Here is a 20,568-nt window from a genome sequence, read left to right on the forward strand (position 1 = left end):
TAGCCTCTTATGCCATAACCATATATCTTCACATTGTACAAATAGACAAGTGTCATTAGATAGGTCTACATATAATAAATCACCTTTGATTTTGTCTCCACTTCTAACCAATTCTCCTGAACCATTTTAAATATTTTCCTTCCTATTCACAAATTCAACTTTGTAGCCTGAACTGTTCAACTATTCCACACTCAACAAATTGTAGTTAAGTCCTTCAACCCAATAAGAATATTTTCATATGATCTTATTAGTTAATTTTATAGGTTCTTTAGCTTTCACAAAATATGGTGCATCATTACCAAACTTAACACTAACTCCTTTATAATGTTCTAAGTTTTCAAACTTACTTTTATCAGTAGTCATGCAATGTGAACAACTACAATCAATTATCCCTCTATCACCTTTACTCACACATGGAACAACTATAATTTGTTCATCTTCATTAATATCATCTTTGATAGTAACATTAACAACTTCTTCTTCATTACTGTTAGAATTACTATCACTTTCTTCTTTAACAACGAAACAAGACTTTTTACCTTTTCCTTTGTAAGACTTGTATCCTTTGTTGTCTTTTCCATCTCTTCTTCATTTGAACTTATTGTCTTTCCTTTCATCCTTGTCATCCTAGTTAGGGCATCTTGCAACAATATAGCCAACTTTATTGGATGAAAAATAGATTACACAAAGTTTACTTTTGTATTTTCCTTTACCTCGATGTAGTCTCCTAGCCATTAATGCTTCAAGATCCTCAAGATAATCATCAAAAAATCTACTTTCATTGGCTTCACACATTCCTTTCTTTTTCTTAAACTTATGCAAAACCAATTGTGACTTGAGAGAAGATTCAATAGCTGGGGAATTGAGATTCTGAAAGTTTTGACAATTCAAAAGTAGCAAGTCTACCAACCAGACTATCCAATGTTAGGTCATTACTAGGACTACATCCCAATTCTTGTATTGTAGAAATACTAATATCATAAATAGGAAGTAAAGTTCTTAATACCTTTTGTATCACAATCTCATCACTAATCTTTTCATCATCTCCTCTAGTAGTATTTGCATCTTCTTTGATTCTTTCAACATATTGAGTAATGTTCTCAACTTCTATCATTTTCATGTCATCAAAATTTCCTTTCAAGATTTCTGATTTGGGTCTAATTAAATTCTTATCTCTGCCATGGATCTTTTCCAAATTTTCCCACATATTCTTTGTAGAATTGCATTCCTTTATGTCATCAAACTCTTAGTAGCTTAAGACAGATGTAGTCTCCAACATTAAATGATTGTGTCCTTTCTTCTCCTTAATCTATTTGGTTGTAATAGGTGTAGGTACAACCACACAATCATTCTCCAAGTAGAATATTGGTGAATCTCCTATACCAGCAATGTGTTTCTTCATCATAATTTTCCATGCAGGAAAGTTTTCCTCGTTAGCCTTGGGTATCTCCTTCATGTACATATTGATCTTTAACTTTAAGTCCCTTCATTTTTTTCCTTCTAGAAGTACCAAAGCTCTGATAGTAATTTTTAGAATGATTTATGATAATTGAGGGGGGTGGGGGGTTAAATCAATTATCCTCAGGTATAGATGTATCAATTATACTTTTAGACACTTAAACCAAGTTAGATCTAAACATTAAGTATCTTAGTCTCTATAACAATATATTAGCAACATAAAACTTGCAGTCCACCATTCCAATAATAAAAAACTTGCAAAATGTAAAAAATTAACAATAAATTATCTAAAGTAGCATCCACACAAGTATGGCACCATAATTTAACACAAAAACCCAATTTGGGAAAACCACCAGCAACATGTCACTAATATTTTCACTCTTTTAAAATGAGCTCTATTAGGAGCCAACCCTGTTAAAGGTTACAATACACACTTTTATGTATGACCCTATTAAATGATTTAATCACGTTATTAAGAGTGGCCTTGTTAGAGGACTTAAAAATATTTCATTAGAATGTCACCTTAATTAAAGGATTTAAAAATGACTGTAAGGTTAACCTTGTTTAAAGTATTAAAAAATGACTATTATGTCAATCTTGATTAAAGGATTTCAAACTGATACAATGGTTAGAAAGTAACAACAAATTTGTAATGCTCACCCATAGTTTTCTTTTCTATTTTGATTGTCAAACTCTTTTAGGATAATTTCCTATATTGGCTAGTTTTAGAGATACTGGATTTATAGTATTATGATATTATTTCATGACTTGGATTAGAGATATATTAGTAGTGATTTCTTAGTCAACTTCATTCATCGGTCTACTAAAAAATACCTCATTCATGAGTTGCATGAAAGTGCTCTATGTATTGGCCAGCCCAAAATGCACGATGAAAAATTCATTCAATCCTTCTTTTGTCCTAAAGGAACTCTTCTATTCATCTCCTTCTATTCTCTAAATCCAATGATATCCACTCTTCCAAACTATCTCTTTGAAATACATAGCTCTCCTAAAAACATCCATGATATCATGCATCCTTGGTAAGGGAAATTTGTATTTGATTGTGATCTTATTGATGGACCAAGAATCTGTACACATTCTCCATTCTCTATTCTTCTTTTTCACTAATATTTTTGGTACAACACATGGACTAAGACTCTCTTGAATCAACTCTTTCTGCAAAAACTCCCATACTTGCCTATTCAACTCTTCACTTTCTACTAGTGTCATTCTATGTGCTACCTTATTTGAAAAATTGACTCCTAGAATCAAGTCCATTTGGTGATTGATCTTCCTTACTAGTGGTAATTCATCAAGCACATTAATGGATACAATATCCATAAAATCATCCAACAAATCTAAAACTTTTATGGGTACATCTTCTATTTCTTCTTTACCATCCTTTGGAATTATAGAAAAATACATATGTGCATGGGGTGTGTGTGCACCAAGATGTGTGCAAAAAGGGGGGTATAAGTGAGCACCTTTTTTTTGAAATCAAGTAAACGAGATCTTGGAAGACCCATTTGAGGGTCATGCTCTCAAAATGAGAAAATGTGTCAAATATACACATTGTAGTACTCTGAATCTAGTTTCTAAACTACTAACATTTTTTTTTAAATGGATAAGATTAAGAGGGTCAAACCCCAAGTGCATAGAAAAATATTCCTATTTTTTTTCTAAAAAACATAACATAAGTGTTTCCATGTGCTCAAAATATATAGTTATATTTAGTACTTTGAAAAGCCCTTTGGTAGGATAATAGGCAAGGGTAAGATCTAGAAGTTGTGTTTTTTTTCATAATTCTCTAGTGAGTAGTTCTTTTTTCTATGATTTTTTGAATTGAATCCATCCTAAAATTTTGGTACCTCTTCATGTGTTGGGTATAACTTGCATTAAAATAATCTAAAATCAACACTTAAAAAAAAAGTGTATAAAATCAAGTGTAGAACCATAATATGTAATTTATTTTCCATTTGGTTAAGTAGATCAAAATTTAATAAAAACATGGTAGAAATATGTCTGAGAGGATGGTCAAGATAGTTAATACATTGATATAGAAAAATAACTCCACAATGCTAATCTTGTCAATTTTTTTTTAAAGTATGGTTAGAAAGGTAATAAAATCTGTGAGATTGGTGGAAATTTTAGAGATACTCACTTCACCATTTGTAAACTTGATGAATTCAAAGATGAGAATTGATCTTGCAAGTTGAAAAAATGTCTAAAGCAACAAAAAATAGAGAGAAAATCAACCCAAGACTTTGGATAGTCAAACAAGCCTATTACCAAGTCTAAACATGATCACGCTTTTTTGTTAACAAAACGTGATCACATTATTCTTTGTATGAATAAGTTGTCATACTATGCATAACACAATCATGTTATGTCTAGTATGACTATACTAGATATAATATGACTATAGTAGGTGTAACATGATTGTGATATGTCTAGTATGACTTTACTAGACATAACACATTTGCATTATGTTTATGTAAAAGTATAGTTAATTATTCAGAGGTCTAATAGGCCTAATTAGGCCCAATTGACGAAGAAACTACCTAAAAATGGATTAATTTCAACAAATAAATGAATGGAGGGATGATGCACATTGGGTTTTATACAAAGAAAGAGTGTGGTGGAGAGACAATGTATAGTGGGTTTTATACAAAGATTCAAACACCAATTCTATGAATGGAATTTTAGCTTCTAGAACTCATACTATGGGTCTTCGAATCATTTAGTTTGTTGTTCATCCAAATGGTGAACCTTATAGGGAAAACTTGATTGGAATGCAGTAATACAATGTAATGTTAGGACATATGAGAGAGTCTCTTGTGGTTGAGCAAGAAGATAAATCATCTTCTAAATAAATGATGGATAATATCCATGAAGGATCTAAGGTACTTTAATTCATTTTACTCAATCTTCTCTTTTATTTTTATCATGTAGGAAAATTTAGTGATGGGTTTTTGTGTGTATGTCAAGAATAGTAGAAAGAAGGGTTTGAAATTAAGCTAGGGATGCATCACCATGACAAACAAGGAAATCTACAATAATATTCATCTTAAATGGCTCTGATATCTCTCTCTCTCTCTCTCTCTCTCTCTCTCTCTCTCTCTCTCTCTCTCTCTCTCTCTCTCTCTCTCTCTCTCTTGATATTATCACATACACTCTAACTTTCTTTCATGTATCTTTATATCTAACCCCCTCTTTTAGTATCTAACTCGTGTCCCAAGCTCAACCCTCCTGACCCCACCCCACCCCACCTCTCTCTCTCTCTCCCCCCCCCCCCAAATTTGAAACAACAGAGATAAAATTTTCTATGAAATTCTAATAGTTGGAGGTATCATATTCATCACAAGTTTTCCATGAGAATCCATTAGTTGCAAGTTCCATCTCCATCACAAATTTTCTATGACAATCTAGTAGTTGCAAGTGTCATCTTTGTCACAGGTTTTCCATGACAGCCTAGTACTTGTAAGTGTTGTCTTCATTACACATTTTCCATGATAGTCTAGTAGTTGCAGGTGTCATCTTCATCACAAGTTTTCCATGATAGTCCAATAGTTGTAGGTTCCCTCTTCATCACATGTTTCCCTGTCAATCTAGTAGTTGTAGGTTCTTGCTAACATAGGCTCACATGCATAGCACGTGTTAAGTGAAATCAACGTTAATGTTTACTAGGTCTTCCTGGTCTCAAAAATATAAGGAATAATCAAAGCTTGTCAATATACCACCACCACTATATTTGGAGGGAATAGAAATCCATCCATCATTATCCTATATAGTGCCATTGAATCCTAATTCACAAAATTTTTCAGAGTGGCAAGAGAAAGAGAAAGAATAGATTAGTTGAGTCTAATATGTTGAAAGGGGTCATGCGGGGTCATAATGTATCAAAATGGAGATTAGAACCCCTTAAGATCCCATAAGATCCCTTAAAATATTATTTCTAAGAACATGTACACTGAGGACCTCCCATCATTACTTGAGCTACTAGTAGATGGTGAGTATTCACCATCATCATTTGACATCTAGGCTCACATGGATATCATGTGTTAATTGCAACCAAGGTGACTATTAACTAGGTCTTTTGAGTCTAAACAATCTCAGGAATCATCAGAGTCTATCAATGTATGAGACTCTTGGAGCTCAAAATCTATCACATATAGTAGAGAAAAAATAGGTGTCTATTTCAACTATCATCTATTTGCACAGGCTTCTAGTAGGATAAGGTCTCTATATGATTATCCTTGGATATCTTTGTTATCCATCATTAAACTTATCAACAGATGGAAGACATCAAATTGTTAGAGGTATTTTGGAGTCTATAGCTTGTGAAGTTGATAAACCCTTGACAGTTATGTACACTTTGACAATAATAATTGAAGATGATAAGAAAGAGAACATTACAATGGCTATATGTTCTTGTATATGTTGGAAAAAAGACATCAAGAGGATTTTGATACTAAAATATGATCTACACAACCAAATGGAAAAGATGTGCTTGGCAACTGAATTTCTTGAGGTAGTTTCAAGAGGCCTGTCATCAGAACATCTAAATATTTTTGAAGGTTTATGTGAGATTTTAAAGATTTGATGCATCATAGTATTTGATATTGATGCAATTAATGATATGCTCCAGCATAAGAACCTCCAAATTTTTTAACAAGATGAGAGTTTCCTTTTAGGATTTTTCCCAATTAAAGAGTCCCTTGGGTAATATCAACCAAGAAGACATCAAATATTAGGAAGGAAAAGTTATGGGACATTACCTAGGAAAGATAGGGCACCACATAGTTATAACAAATCATCTAGGCCAAGCACATCACCACATAATTTTAGGACATCAGCTAGGAAATCTACACTAACATGGTAGCTTTCACCAAATTTTGTGGACAGATGGGACAATAGATTGCAAAGTTTTAGGAAAGCATTTGGAAACAAGAAAGAAAGCTCACTCAATTCTTTGAAGATTAAGCTGGTAATAATTCTATTCCTTTAAGAATGACTAGATAAAGAACAACTAGAAAGAAGTTCATGCCTTCATCTTATGAGAATGATGGGAAATGTCTGCCTTAAAATGATTATTATTTCAAAAGTTCTTGTTGCCAACAAAAAATATCAAATGGTGCCATTCAAAATTAAAAATATATTAGGTGATGAAGTTTTAAAATTGGAGATCTACTTCTATTCTTGTACCAAATTTAGATTTCAACTCTTATATGGATCTATAGGATCAATCATATGCCTAAAGGATTGGCCAAGAGAAAACTATTATTCTATATCAACTAATTATGAAATGTTCAGTTCATGATAAAATATTATAGCAATCAAGGAGAAAAATAGCTATATAGGATTTGGTTATGAATTATGTTAAGATTGAAACCTATAACCAATTTGTCAGGATTAAGAGAAAAAGACCACTTGGCTAATGGAAAATATTGAGAAGAGCTTCTTGGACACATAATAGAAGTTATATATATAATTGCATGAAGAGCTAGGAAGGGGAAATCAACAAAGGAAATAAGTAAGATATGTGTGTTAACCTTTGTAAGGTGATGATGATGATGACTACTCACCATCTACAAGTATGCCAAGAATTGATAAAAGGTCTTTAGTGCACATGCACTCAAACAAAAAAATTCAAATATAGAAGTGACAAGTCTTGTGGAATTATTATAGAGTAATATAAACTCTCTCTCTCTCTCTCTCTCTCTCTCTCTCTCTCTCTCTCTCTCTCTCTCTCTCTCGCAACTGCTTCACCCCCTTCTCTATATATATATATCTCACTCTCATTGCTTCTGGTTCTTCATAAACTAATGGGGTTATGGAGAACTAGAAGCAATTCTTTTAGTTCTTAATAATAGGATTTTGTTTTGTTAAGCATAATATGACTGTATTATTTCAAATTTTAATTTTTAATTTTTTTTCTTTGGCTTGGTAATGAGCTAAGACTAATTTCCAAATTTGATCAATAGTACACCTAAGGAGATCATGTTATGTGCACTTTTCAAAAAAAATCATGGTGCCTATTCCGCATGTCTCATACCTTGTTTAACTTATTTATCCACAAAATATATTATGGAATTATTGAATACCTTTTCTTCTATGTCCTTTAATGGTTTAGCTTATGTTCCATTTCATCTTTTGTTAGAGAATACATATTCACATGACCATCCTATACCATATGCATGTCAAATTGCCATAACCTACCCAACATCTTATGACATGCATCTATAAGTATGATGTCACATAGTACCTCATCAAGGTAGCCCCCAATCTTGAACTTCACTAGGCACTATTTGTTTACCATGATCTTGTGGTCATCCTTCACCTAAGTAATCTAGTATGGACATGGGTGTTTTTTTCTTCTTGATCTTTAACTTCATGATCATCTCCTCTAACACCAAATTGAAAGTGTGAACATTATCAATATTCACTTTACAAAATTTCTCCTACACTTGCACCTAATGTGAGTCAAGCTTCTCCATTGCTCAAGTTCATCCTCACCACTCAAAAGGAATCTTCTATCAACTAGAACTTCTCTACTATCAACATCTTTAGAATGAGATGACTTGGAATTTTCATCCACAGTATCAATTTGACTTGACATTTAGTTATCCTATCTATCCTTCCTTCAAATTGAGGACAATCATAAGGCATATAACCTTCTTCTCTACACTGAAAACATGTTCCACAAAATCACTTCTTTGAGGTCCTTTTCCTCTTCCTCTTCCTCCTCAATACCTATTATTTTGATCATGGAAACAACTAAAATTAATTCCCCTATGATTGTGACTATTATTGGCTGCACCCTTCTTCTGATCTTCATTTTGACCTCCATAGAATCATCCACTAGATCTTCCACCATGACCTCTTCCAATTTACCCTCTCTCAAACTTTGTGTTCAATTTCTCTCTATCATCAGGGAAAAATTGTATTCCACTTCAATATGGTTAATTTTGAATAGACTTAACTCTTCCTATATATTTAGCCTCAAACTATTAAGGTAATATATAACATTCTCCTTGTAAACTTCTGCATGGCATGTTATAATGAAGACTTGATAGAACTCTTCTATTTTCTCTTGAACAAATCTTTCTGCTTTCTTCAACCCTTACATATTCTTCATTACATCAAGATCATAGTCAACAAGGATGAATTGTTACTTCAATTTATCTACCATCTAGTCCCCTCTTGTGATTTTATCCTTTCCTCTGTTGTTTCACTCCAAGTGAATCTCCTGCCACTCGATCCTAGCATGCCCCTTCAAACCAAAATTTCCCATCTTGACCATATTAGGATCCTCAATATCTTCTTACTTAACATAATCTTCTAATTCATTGATCTAGTTGATTAATTCCTCTAGGTTAAGATTTCCCATTAATGTGAGGACCTCAATATTATGTATTTTCCCAATCTTGGAAATGACCTTGAAAATTCTTTCTTCCTCATGGTTCATAACATTACCTTCTCCTTCATGATCAACATTTCCTTCTTCCATGAAATCATTCTCACTTTCATCTCTTGCTACAAGATTCATCCATCTACAAATGTCTTCTTGCAATGTTAATGCTTGTCACTCAGAGGCTCTAACCTCAAGTGTCACACCCCTAACTCTTCTGTCACGTTCCCTTCTTGGAGTAAGTTTTACACTTATCATTGAAAACCTAAACCATGGTCTCAATGTAAACTAACTCATAGTTGATGATTTTCCTACAGACTTAGGAGCTTTTGATCTAATACCACTTGATGAATGTTACTTCCCTTAATGCCAAAAATACATAACTAGAGAAATAACAACAATTTACAAGAACAAGAAATATGATTCTTATTATCTTTAAAAGTATGCAATTACAAATATTAGAAATAAAATATGCAAAGCCACATGGGCATTTTCCCTACAATATCCAATAAGAAAAAGCCTTGAAAAACCACCCAAAATTTCCCTAGACAACCCTATGGGTCTTTCTTATATGGGCAATTTTCTATTTCCCAAGGAGGTTATAGACTTCAACCTAATCCTTGAGGCCAACCAACCCTAAAATTACTTTATTTTCATATTTATCACATAGAGTCAACTCAAAACAATTTCAAATTACAAATTTAGGTAGCCCAACTTCCATAGGTCATAGCTTCTTAATCGTAGACTTGATTGGCTATTATAACCTCTTTTCAAAAATGATAACTCCTGATCTCCAATGCTTGATTGCATAAGCATTTATTGAAAATGGTTTGAACTTGCTTTGGGAGCTCTTAGGCCTTCAAAATTGAGCTCAAAATTTAATACCAAAAAGACTTCATAACTTCACCAATACATATGATATTGCAATGAAACTCCATCGATAGGCCAATATATTGGAGATTAAACTCTACCTATGAAATTAGAACATTCTAAGCTCATATGAATAACTTAAAAACAATAGCAAGCTTCCACAAATAACATCTTTGCACTGAAACAACCCTTATTAAAAAAATAGAAACAAAATATTTTTGGGTGATGGAAGATTTCCCTTATACACAAGATGCTCCTCCACAAAAAATTCATTAATAATGATAACCTTCACACAAACACTTTGTCAATTGAGTCTCTAAAAAGAAAATTCTATTCATATGAACAAATTGTGATGTGTGGCAGATATAATACTAGTTATGTCAAAAATCAAAGAATTCATTTTAGAAATTGTAAACCACAGTAATTGATAACATTAAATATTAATATATATGAGTTATAATTAATAAAAATGACATACCAATAAAATTATAAATTATAAAAAATAATTCTATCAAATTTGGATTATTTAATTGTAGGGTGCCAAAAGTGTGTGTGTGTGCGTGCATGTGCGTGTGTGTGCATGTACATAATCTCTTATCTTGAAATCAACATACACAATGATTGGAGAGAATATATGTAGATACCGAGAAAAGAGAAGATTAATGTTACAATATTATATAGGATAAGGGTTATCTAATGGACAATTAGTTATAACAAAGCATAATCCTAGCTAAAGTGGTAGGTTATTTGAATTAATTTAAAATTGGTTTAAAAAAAAATTAAAGGGCATAGTATCCTTATTTAAACTAATTTATTTAGACTGAGTTTTTCTTTCCCTATTCTTTTTCCATGAGTGGGATGCCAAGAAGTAAATTTTGATTTTACTAAAAGTCTCTAAGAGCACATCCAATGAAATTAATATATTTGTAGATTATTTTTACTTAATATTTTTATCAGTTTAAAATCAGTCAACCAATCACAAATTTTTTTTTTGTTAATTGAATATTTCTAAAGTCTCCTTGTGAACACCACCTAGATCAAATGAGTGCTAAGTGCTAAGTGTTCTAATTATGTGAATCATTACTCATGAAACATGAGTCAATGAGTTTGACTTAAAAGTTGCACAATTAAATCGTGATAGTAATATCACAATATAAACATGTTTTAAAAATGTTATTAACAACACAAAATAAGTAAAAGTTAAAAAGTCAATCCCTTTAAGAAAATATTTTTCATAATTTTTATTGATTTTTTTAATTTTCATATTTGAAAATCAAATAATTTTTATTCAAAAAAAAAATAAAAATGAATATAAATTTTAATTTTAATTAAATTAGTTTCCACCCAAATTATTTCACAAAATTTATATATCAAAACTATGTTATCAAAATTATTCTTTTCCCTGTACTAATAAGTATTTTTAATTTTTAATTCAATCTATTATATTAATAAATTAACAATTTATTAATTTGAATAATTTTATTATTATTTATCATATTTTAAAAATACTAAATACTATCTAACATATATAATTTTATAAATTTTTATATTTATATTAGTTATTTATAAAACTATTTTAAGCAAACTTTATGATAAATAAGATTACTTAATATTCATCCCGACTTCAATTGACAGTGCCAGCTTAGATTTTTACTAGACTTTTGTAATATCCTTTGCCCAATTTGCTATAAATTTTCTGATGTCATTCTCAAGGAATATTATCAAACACTTCTGATGTAAAATACTTCCCTAGCCAATATGAAATAAAAGACATATTCTCACATTATAATATTAAAATGACTTTATGATTAGAAAGTTATAATAATATTAAAATATTTAAATAAATCATATTTTAATTTATTTAATAATTTTATAAGAAATTAATTTAAAAAATTATACTTATTTCTTTACTTAGCCTGGCTAAGAACTCCAATGAGATGCTAAAAAGATGGGGACATTACTTTGAGTCCAAACTTGAGTTGAAATTTCTACCTCGATATTTACTACCGAATTTAATTGACATTGAGAAGTCTCACCTAATTGAAACCCTATAACTTTGAGGGTTTGAGCAAATATCAAATGGATTATGAAGTACATATCTTCCCCCTTTTTTCGTTGTCGAAGATTAACTGCCCCTCCAAATCCTACTATTTTACCTAGTTTCAATCGACTTTCTTTCAGTCATTTGTACCTACTTATATCACACCTGTAATGAATCCCCTACTTTCACCGATGGTAGCATCTATTCCAGAAATTTGTTCTAAAATTTGTTCCAAAATGCACCAGTGGTGAAATCGGCAGGAAGAGCGGCGCAGTGTGGAAAGAGAGTGATGAGATAAAATTCCTGGAGCATTTGTGGCTGTGTGTAACGAGCTCAAGTGCATTCCCAATTTTTATGAGATTGTTACGTCTCATTTCGAGGATGGTTACAGCAATGCCCAGCTTTAGAATAAGAAAAGATCCCTGGAGGCTAAGTATTACACTCTGAAGGAGAAGGCGGAGGATGAGAAATCAGGTGGGCTCGAGCCTCATGAGCAGATTGTGTACACACTCGCTAGACAAGCGTGGGGAAGGTGGGAGGAGGAGAATGTGAAGAAGAAGAAGAAGAGAAGCGATGAAAAGGCGGCTAGGGCAACAAACGAACAAGTGGGCAATCCAAAAGAGCAGAGGGGAGAGGAAGAAGATGTTGATGCCGAAGAGGAGATGATGAGGAGGGAAAATGAGTCCTTGGGAATGGGAAGGAAGGAGGTTGAAGCTGCCGTTGCTGTTGCTGTTCCAGCAGCAGTAGATGATGCAGAGCATCAGCATCATCAAGGTGGAGAAAGGGAAAGGGAAAGGGAGGTTCTAAATCATGATCTCAGTCCTCCTGATGCTGCTCAAGACCAGAGGCCTCCCGTGAGAAAGAGGAGGAGGGAGGAGGATGTGAAGAAGAAGAAGAAAAGGAGAACTAATGAAATGGTGGTGGGAACAAACGAACAAGTGAGCATGAATCCAAAAGAGCAGCGGGGAGAGGAAGAAGAATCGCCCATGTCTCTGCCTCTGCCTCAAGGTGAGGAGGGAAAATGAGTCCCTGGAAATGGGAAGGAAGGAGGTCGAAGCTGAAGCTGAAGCTGCTGTTGCCTAACAATCTCGTAAAAAGCAGCCCAAGTTTTGGGAATGCACTTGCGCTCGTTGCACACGGCCACAAGATGTTCCAGGAATTTTATCTTGTTTTGTCGCTCTCTTTCCACACTGCGCCGCTCTTCCTTGCGGATTTCATCACTTTTGCATTTTGAAACAAATCATTGATAACTAGATTCAAGTTTCTGGAATAGATGCTACCATCGGTGAAAGTAGGGGACTCATTTAGGGTTTAACACTTCTTCCCATTGCCAACCTCCGAATAAGGTCTACGGTTTGGTACAGTGTACTGGAAATATAACAGCAGAGACATGCTCAAACTGTATGCGGAAACCCAATAACACTATTAAAAAGCTTTTCCCCAACGACAAAGGCGGGAAAATATGGTTGGATGATTGCTTCTTGCGCTATGGCAGCACTAATTTCTTTTCAATACTTGATACTGATGGAGTTTCTGTGTCGAACGGGGAGATCATCGGCAGCGATATTAACGCTTTCCAGTCCAAAATCAAAACCCTTCTGTTGGATCTGTTCAACAAAGCTTACGTCCCTGCAAACAAGGGTTTCGCTGCTGCATGGCGAGATATGGAGTGTACTCATTTTATTACTCTGCTGAGTTGCCTTCTCATTCAGCTGAGGAAATTAGTCCCCTGCCTCCCACATCAAAAAGTATGAACGCCTCCTCTACCTATTCAAGCTTTTTCTTGTTCATGGGAATCTTTAGTGGAATGAGAAGCAGTTTTTGAGTAGGTAATTGTATAAAGATGTTGTATTGTATTTCAGGTCAAATTACATGTTACATGAGTTATTTTTCTTGTTTCCTCCTTTTATATAAGTAGATTAATCTTAAATTATCAAGAGTGTTACGGTAGATGATTTAGAAAACAGATCACACTTCATCATTCTAAGTACAAAAAGAGAGTTCTTCAGTCAAAGTTTACTATTATATAAATCTACAATTTAGATTAAAGTAATAGCTAACTTATAAGAAGCATGTTCAGTCCATTTCATAATGTTTACTATTTAATATTTTCTGTTTGGTCCTTGATTGGATGGCTAGGTCAATCTTTTAGATGCAAAAGCCATTCTACAGTCAGAATCTTAACTTGTCATTAACATGTCATATACAATATTTTATGAACTTCTTTTTAATAAGATATTAAAAATTCAACCTCTTCTATATTTTATTTTATGTTTTTGCCATTAGCTAGATGCTACAGTTATGAGCAGATGTAATTCTTTAACGTGAATGGAGTTATCTCAATTATCTTATTCTAATGTTCATTTTTTAAAATATTATAGTGCCACTGGCCACAATCCTAATTATTGAACTGAATTGTACAAAGAAGTCCTCAAAAACATTACCAGTAGTTTTAGGCTTTGTGGGAGGCAGCATTCTGGTGCTATTTATTTGTCTGATTGTATGGAGAAAAGTAGTTAAATCTGCCCTGTTTGGAAAGGCAATAACTACTCCTACAACCAACCAAGGTGTTCACTCTGAAATCCATTTCTACTTCAATATTCCTCTTGCTGTGGTGGTCTAGTGTGATGAATAGACTAAGCTTACCCATTTTACTCTTATTGCTTTGTAATGCTACAGAAAGGGGTGAATTATCCCGTATGTCTGAGTTGCTTATGCACGAGCATAAATTTGTCTTTAGATTACAAGCATTGATAGAAGCCACAGAAAATTTCCATGACCACAACAAGCTTGGACAAGGAGGGTTTGGTGCTGTGTACAAGGTAGTTTTACACTTAATTCTAGTCTAAATTAGAGTTAGTTTAACAACACATGGGTAGTTCTAAATCTGTCATTTATGTTCAGGGACTAACTAGAGATGAAAATTTGATAGCAGTAAAGAAACTTTATGCCAAATCTACACAAGGAAAAACAGAGTTTATGAATGAAGTTAAATTGGTGGCAAATGTTCAGCACAGAAACCTTGCAAGGTTGCTAAGATGTTGCATGGAGAAAAATGAAAGGTTGCCTCCATATGCTAATAACATTTAAAATTTAAGCTTCAAAAAGCTAAAATCCAGATTAAAAAGAAACTAGGGAATTTATGCCTGAAAATGCAAAAGACCAGATACAATAGAAACCAAACTAAGGTGCAAACAGATAAGAGTTGTAGCTGAAAGATGCTAAAAATAGCTGCAAGTTGTAATGTAGAGCAAATTGAAGACAACCAAAGTGAAGCAGAAAAGTACACTGAGTGCCCCAAAGTAGCGTAAGAGTAAATTAATAAGTGCAAGTTGTAATATACAGCAAAATGCAAGGACGATTCAGATTAAGTCATGGGTTTGTGTCTATAATAAGTAGCATATAATGTTGTTAAATATGAGCTAAATATACATATTGTTGTTAGTGACGATACACAAAACCATTGGTTCATGTTCTATACAAAAGTAAAGGTGAAATGTCCTGAGCAACAGATTGCTCAGCAAAATACAGAAGTGATAGTTGTGAATTGTAGGGAGATGGGTGTTTTCCAAGTACAAGTTAGTGCATTATTGCAAGGGGAAATCACTGCTTAACTATCTTGACAATAGTGTTGTTGATAGCCAGTGTGAATGTGCCATATAGTTGTAGCTTCCGTAGAGCGTAGACCATTTTTGAAATGTTTTTTTGGTAGTCCTCATATGTTATGGCAGTAATCTCTGGGAAGTGTTGGTTTAGGAGATCTCCATGTGAAGTGCAGTCAATGTTTCCTTCTTGTCTGTGCAATGTGCATAACAGATTGTGGCGGCATGTAGGCTTTGCTGGTTTTTGACAGTGTGTACAGTCGGCAGAGTCAAGGTCGACGGAGCTGTCAAATGTCAAGGGACGATGACATGTACTGCAACACATCTCGTAAGGTTCCAAATGAGTATTTCTGGCCTTGAGGGTGCCTACAACCTGCAAAAGAAAGCACAATAGCATTAGTTGTTTCACTTATGGGAAAGTTTGAAGGCAGTTGGAGTTGAAAAGAGTCAGGATTTCCTACTTGCCTGCAGATTGGATCTGGCGAGACTCTTGAGGTGGTTCTTGGTCCATTCATCATTAAGTTGTTCGACGAATGAAGACTGTGATGGTCGGATGATTGGTGAACCATGTGCAGCATTACGCACGAAATTTTTGAAGAGGACTAGGGGCATGTCTGATGTAGAGATCAGGCGGATGAGGGAAGCCCACAAATTTGTATAGGTGCTTGCTACGTGAACCTGGAAATGCATAAGTTGGAAATGTAGAAGTTAGTGAATAAAAGCAAGGTAAGAATTAGTTAGTCCACAGTAAGAGGTTGGGAATTAAATTTGAATAAATAGGGAGGTAGACATTTACCGTGGCCATGTCGTACTGAGAATCGCCATCTTTTACATGTACTCCTAGGTGTCTTCTATTATTGTGGTAGCTTGTGGCAATAGCACCAAAGGAGCCTACAGGGTAGATAGATTCAAGGTCTCGTAGGTGAGCAATTGTCATGTCAGGTGTCAAGCGGTGGTGCTTGCAAACAGGTTTTATAGTGGTGAGGTTGCTGTTGCCTGTCAACGCAATAGAGCAGGCTGCATCTCCTCGTTCAAACTGTGATTTGCTTTGCACAGCAAACTTAGTAACTCGAATGCTGGAACCAACTGTTAAGAGTGGAAAGAAGTTGTCTATCAAAGCATTACTGATGTTCATTGTAATTGTCATTTGGCCATTTTCATCAACAAGGTCTACATGGACGATTTCTGCTCTGCTCTGTGTATTTGGGTTTTTGTTTGTAGCTGGTCCATAGATCACCAAGACTTCACCTTCAAAGACTAAGCCAGCCCAGTTCCTGCAGAGATCCCGAATGGAGCTTGGTTGTTGAGGTACTGAGGTCAAGCTGCAAGAAGAGAAGAAGAGGAAGAAAATTCATGCTGATGTTAGCAGTATGTTTTAGAGCATATTAAATTGTGTTTACATTCTTGGTATATGAAATGTAAAACTAGAAATAATATAATATAGGAAATGTAATTAAAAAATAGAACTAATCATCAAGGAAACATAGGAAGAAGATGACATATTCATGTTGATTAAAAGATACAAAATTAGAGAACATGAAGAGATTGATAGAGGAAGAAGGTTACATATTTTTTGAATATGAGGAGAAGAGAACACAGAATTGGAGTGAAATTTTATTGCTAGTGAATTATATTGTCAAATTTGAAAACTGATTATATTTGTATTCATTGTACATTTCATTGTTATATATAGAGAAATCAATTTCTCTGCCGTTAGCCACTTGCGACAATCTTTTGTAGCTTTGTTTTCCACAGCCATCTTCTTGTGACACAGAGGAAGAACTAATTTCTTTCAAGGAAGAATAGAATGTAACTATGCAGGCTGGACCTCTTGGTGAGAGAAAAGGTGGTTTGATATAAACTTACTAATCTAAAAATTATATGGCCTTAACAGTAAATGAGCTGGATTATTGTTAAATATGTGTTCAACCTTGAATGTATGGGAGAATTTCTGAATTCCCCTCTTCGTCAAAATCATGTTGGCAGTGGGTCCAAATAAATCATTACAATCCACAAGAACACAAATTCGTAGTATGAAAAGTTGAAAAGTAACTCACTTATCAATTACTCTAGATATTAGGGTCTCTTTCAAGCTTAGCATAGTAGGAATGGGACTGGTAGCCTCATATATATATATATATATGACTGTATGAAGTCTGTGTGTTGAAATAAACTTATAAAGAAATCTTGTACGGTTTTCTGGGAAAAAAGTTAATGTCACCACTAGAAGAAAGCACAACTGCTTGTTTTGTTTTCGCACTTGAGATATATAGTTCATATTGCACATGTGACTACACAATTAAACCATGTTGCTCAAATTTACAATTGTGTCTGGGTCTAACTAGAGGGCTCTTTGTGAATGATGTGTAGTGTTATCTCCTATAATACTCTAGGGGCTTGTAAAGTTTCTATACATGTATTACAATGTAAATCTCTCAGATTAGTGTACAAGAATACGCTAAAATCGAGGACTAAAAATCTTGCAACTAATTGAAAACATCTTTGCGAGTAGGAGTAAACTAACCCTGAAGGCAATGATAACATACCTTTGTTCTGTGTGGCTGTCTTCAGTTTGTGGTGTAGGGTGTTGGATGCATGGCCGTTTGTTCATTAGCTCCCTATCAAAATAAAAGTTAGCAAACTATAAGCAATGAAAGTAGTTGAGTATGTTACATGTTTGAAATGCTTGTGGAGTCTGAAATGGTGTACCGTTGTGGTGCCACACTTTGTAGGCTTCTGGTTTGCAGACTGCATAGAAGAGGGAATGCAAGCATGTGAGAATGTTTATAAAGGTAGGGAATTATATAGGAAAGAAAGTGTAAGCTAGGTGAGGATGAAGAGAGAATGAGTAGACTTGCTTTGTATCGTTCTTTGCTTTTTCGGGTTGAAGAGATAGGGTATGTGGCCTCTTCCTGCAAAATTATTTGTTAGATAGAAAGTAGAATGGAGAAAGCAATAAGAACTATATCAGATCGGGAAATATTGTTGTGGCTAGGATAGGTGCAAAATGTTGTAAATTAATACCGTTTATCTGTGTAGCTGTGTAGTGGAGACGGTCTAATAGGCTCGCTGTGTGGGGTTGCCATGCTTAATTGTCTATGACATGAGAGAACTGAAAAGTATAAGCAGTAGATTTTATAGAGATTGTATAAAGCATGAAGTGGATAGTGAAACTGTGAGCTCTTACCGGGTTTCAGCAAAGCCAGTTGCATCCCTGTTTGTATGGTAATTAGTTTCCCTATATTTACAGCAGCTGTAAAATGAGGAGAACAAGGCAATGGAAAATTGCACATTAGTATGGACAGTAGTGAGCAACAAGGAAACAACATAATGGTACTACAAATAGGAAAAGAAGAGCTTGGTAAAAGACACTTATGTAATTTTTATTTTGTTACCGTTTTAAAGGGGGCTCTTGTGAGGGACTACTTGCTTGACTATTTGTATCCTTCTTTGTTGTGCACCTACAAAAGAAAGAGAAAACTTGAGTGTTAGTGTGTAGAGGACAATAGACAATAGAGCTAAATGATAAGAACACTGTGTGGAACATAAATTTACAATATGTCTAGGCATGCTAGTATTCAGTAAGATTCATTTACTGTACCATTTAGATGCTGATTTCAGTGCAGGATCAAAATCATGTGGCATTGAGATGATGGTTTTGGAACACCTGTGCATGCAGGCAAAGAAAACATAGCAGTGTGAAAACAAGTTAGAATTCATGATTCAGTTTGCCATAACCTACCTTGAAAGGAGGTGAATTGCATAAGTTATAGATATGGGCTTTGGTAGCTATACCTTTGTTTTTCCTGTCTCCTTCCTGTATAGGTGCTTTGAAGGCTGTGTTTCTCTTGCTTGGTGCTGTCTAGTTTGCTACAATAGAATAGAGGGAATAGGTTAGAATAGTAATCAAGGAGTTGAAGTAGAAGGTGATTTATGAAAGCAAGTGTGACAGTGATAGATTTATGTAGGAGGTGACAATGTACTCTTCATACTTAACTGGTCCATGTCTTGTTGAAGATATGGCTTTGAGGAGACCGATCTGTATGATGTATCTTGTGTTGCACTCATGCTTAACAGAGCCTGCAATTGTGTTTTTGTTTAATTAGATTTTGCAATATGACAATGCAATTGGTATGATCATACATAAATGACAAGTTGTTTGTGTCAAGGCATATGTTAGTGTGCAGTGTGTAAAATCTGCAAAGCATAAGTGTGCTGGAAAATTTGATGTTGCTTACTACATATGGTGGCTAAAGAATGGTAGGAATGGAAGTCACTAGAATATCATGATCAGTCTAGTATGCTTCAAATCTTTCGGCTAGTGGTGTAGATGAGTAAGTGTTCATCTAGAAGTGGTCTGTTATTGTACTTGGTGAAGGGCCTGGTGGTTCTTGTACCAAGTGCAAATTGTATGAATGCATAGTGTCTTCTAACAATCTGGTGTTTTTTGATCTTGTAGAGATGTCAATGTTGAAGTCTCCAACAATGTAGATAAAGCTTTGGGCGGAAACAAGTGCCATTACTGTGTTGATAGCTGTAAGGATATTTGTGAGTGTAGCAGTTGGTCTTGCATAGATATTGCAAAGGAATATTGTTTGGTTGTTTAGGAGTAAGGAGATAACTAGTGCCTCTACATTGTCAACACATAGTGGTGTAGAACTTAACACATGTATTTTCTGATCAATGCATGTCATTATGCTGTGGAGTTGGTGTGTTGTGAAACAATTGTATTTTGGCAAGGGATTGTTGACTAGTGGTGTCTGTAGATGGGTTTCTTGTAGACAGATAATGGTTGATGACATTAGATTTTTGTCGTGTAGGATGTCCTCTAAATGTGGTTGGAAATGACGAGTATTGAGTGTAGCTATTGTAATAGAGGGTATATTGTCGAGCGCCTTGTGGGGGTTGGTAAGTTGCCAAGCAACATCTTTTGTCAGACGTGTCATTTCTTCTGTCACTTTTGATTTCACGTTGAAGTTTTTTGTTGTGAGAGGGTTCAGTAAGAATAGTGAGTCAATGGTTGTTGTTCGAGATAGTGCTGTGTATGTTAGGCCATGGTGGTGCACTCCTGGAGGGTCAAATGCAAGGCCGTGCATAGTGAGTCCTTGTGCTCTATGAATGGTGCGAGCACATGCTAATTGTATAGGAAATTGTTTTCTAGTAGTGGTTTTGTACATAGTATTTTT

The 20,568-nt window shown here is 34.4% G+C and overlaps 1 long non-coding RNA gene and 1 pseudogene across 2 annotated transcripts in view; one reads left to right on the forward strand and one right to left on the reverse strand.

The window, feature by feature from the left end:
• Nucleotides 1–20,568, forward strand: part of LOC149560486 (cysteine-rich receptor-like protein kinase 10) — a 278,263-nt pseudogene that overhangs the window by 250,448 nt on the left and 7,247 nt on the right. Inside the window, exon 6 of the transcript XR_016363694.1 lies at nt 14,685–14,842. The product of XR_016363694.1 is annotated as a cysteine-rich receptor-like protein kinase 10 (transcript). The remainder of the gene's footprint in view (nt 1–14,684; nt 14,843–20,568) is intronic.
• LOC149560489 (uncharacterized) lies at nt 17,361–19,155 on the reverse strand. Its single transcript, XR_016363693.1, has 3 exons — nt 18,778–19,155; nt 18,570–18,635; nt 17,361–18,478 (listed from the first exon to the last, which is right to left on the reverse strand). It is a non-coding gene; the product is annotated as an uncharacterized LOC149560489 (long non-coding RNA).

This window comes from Cupressus sempervirens, chromosome 4 (assembly GCF_028749045.1).
Source record: "Cupressus sempervirens isolate cs-2001-9-10 chromosome 4, ASM2874904v1, whole genome shotgun sequence".
Lineage (NCBI taxonomy): Eukaryota > Viridiplantae > Streptophyta > Pinopsida > Cupressales > Cupressaceae > Cupressus > Cupressus sempervirens.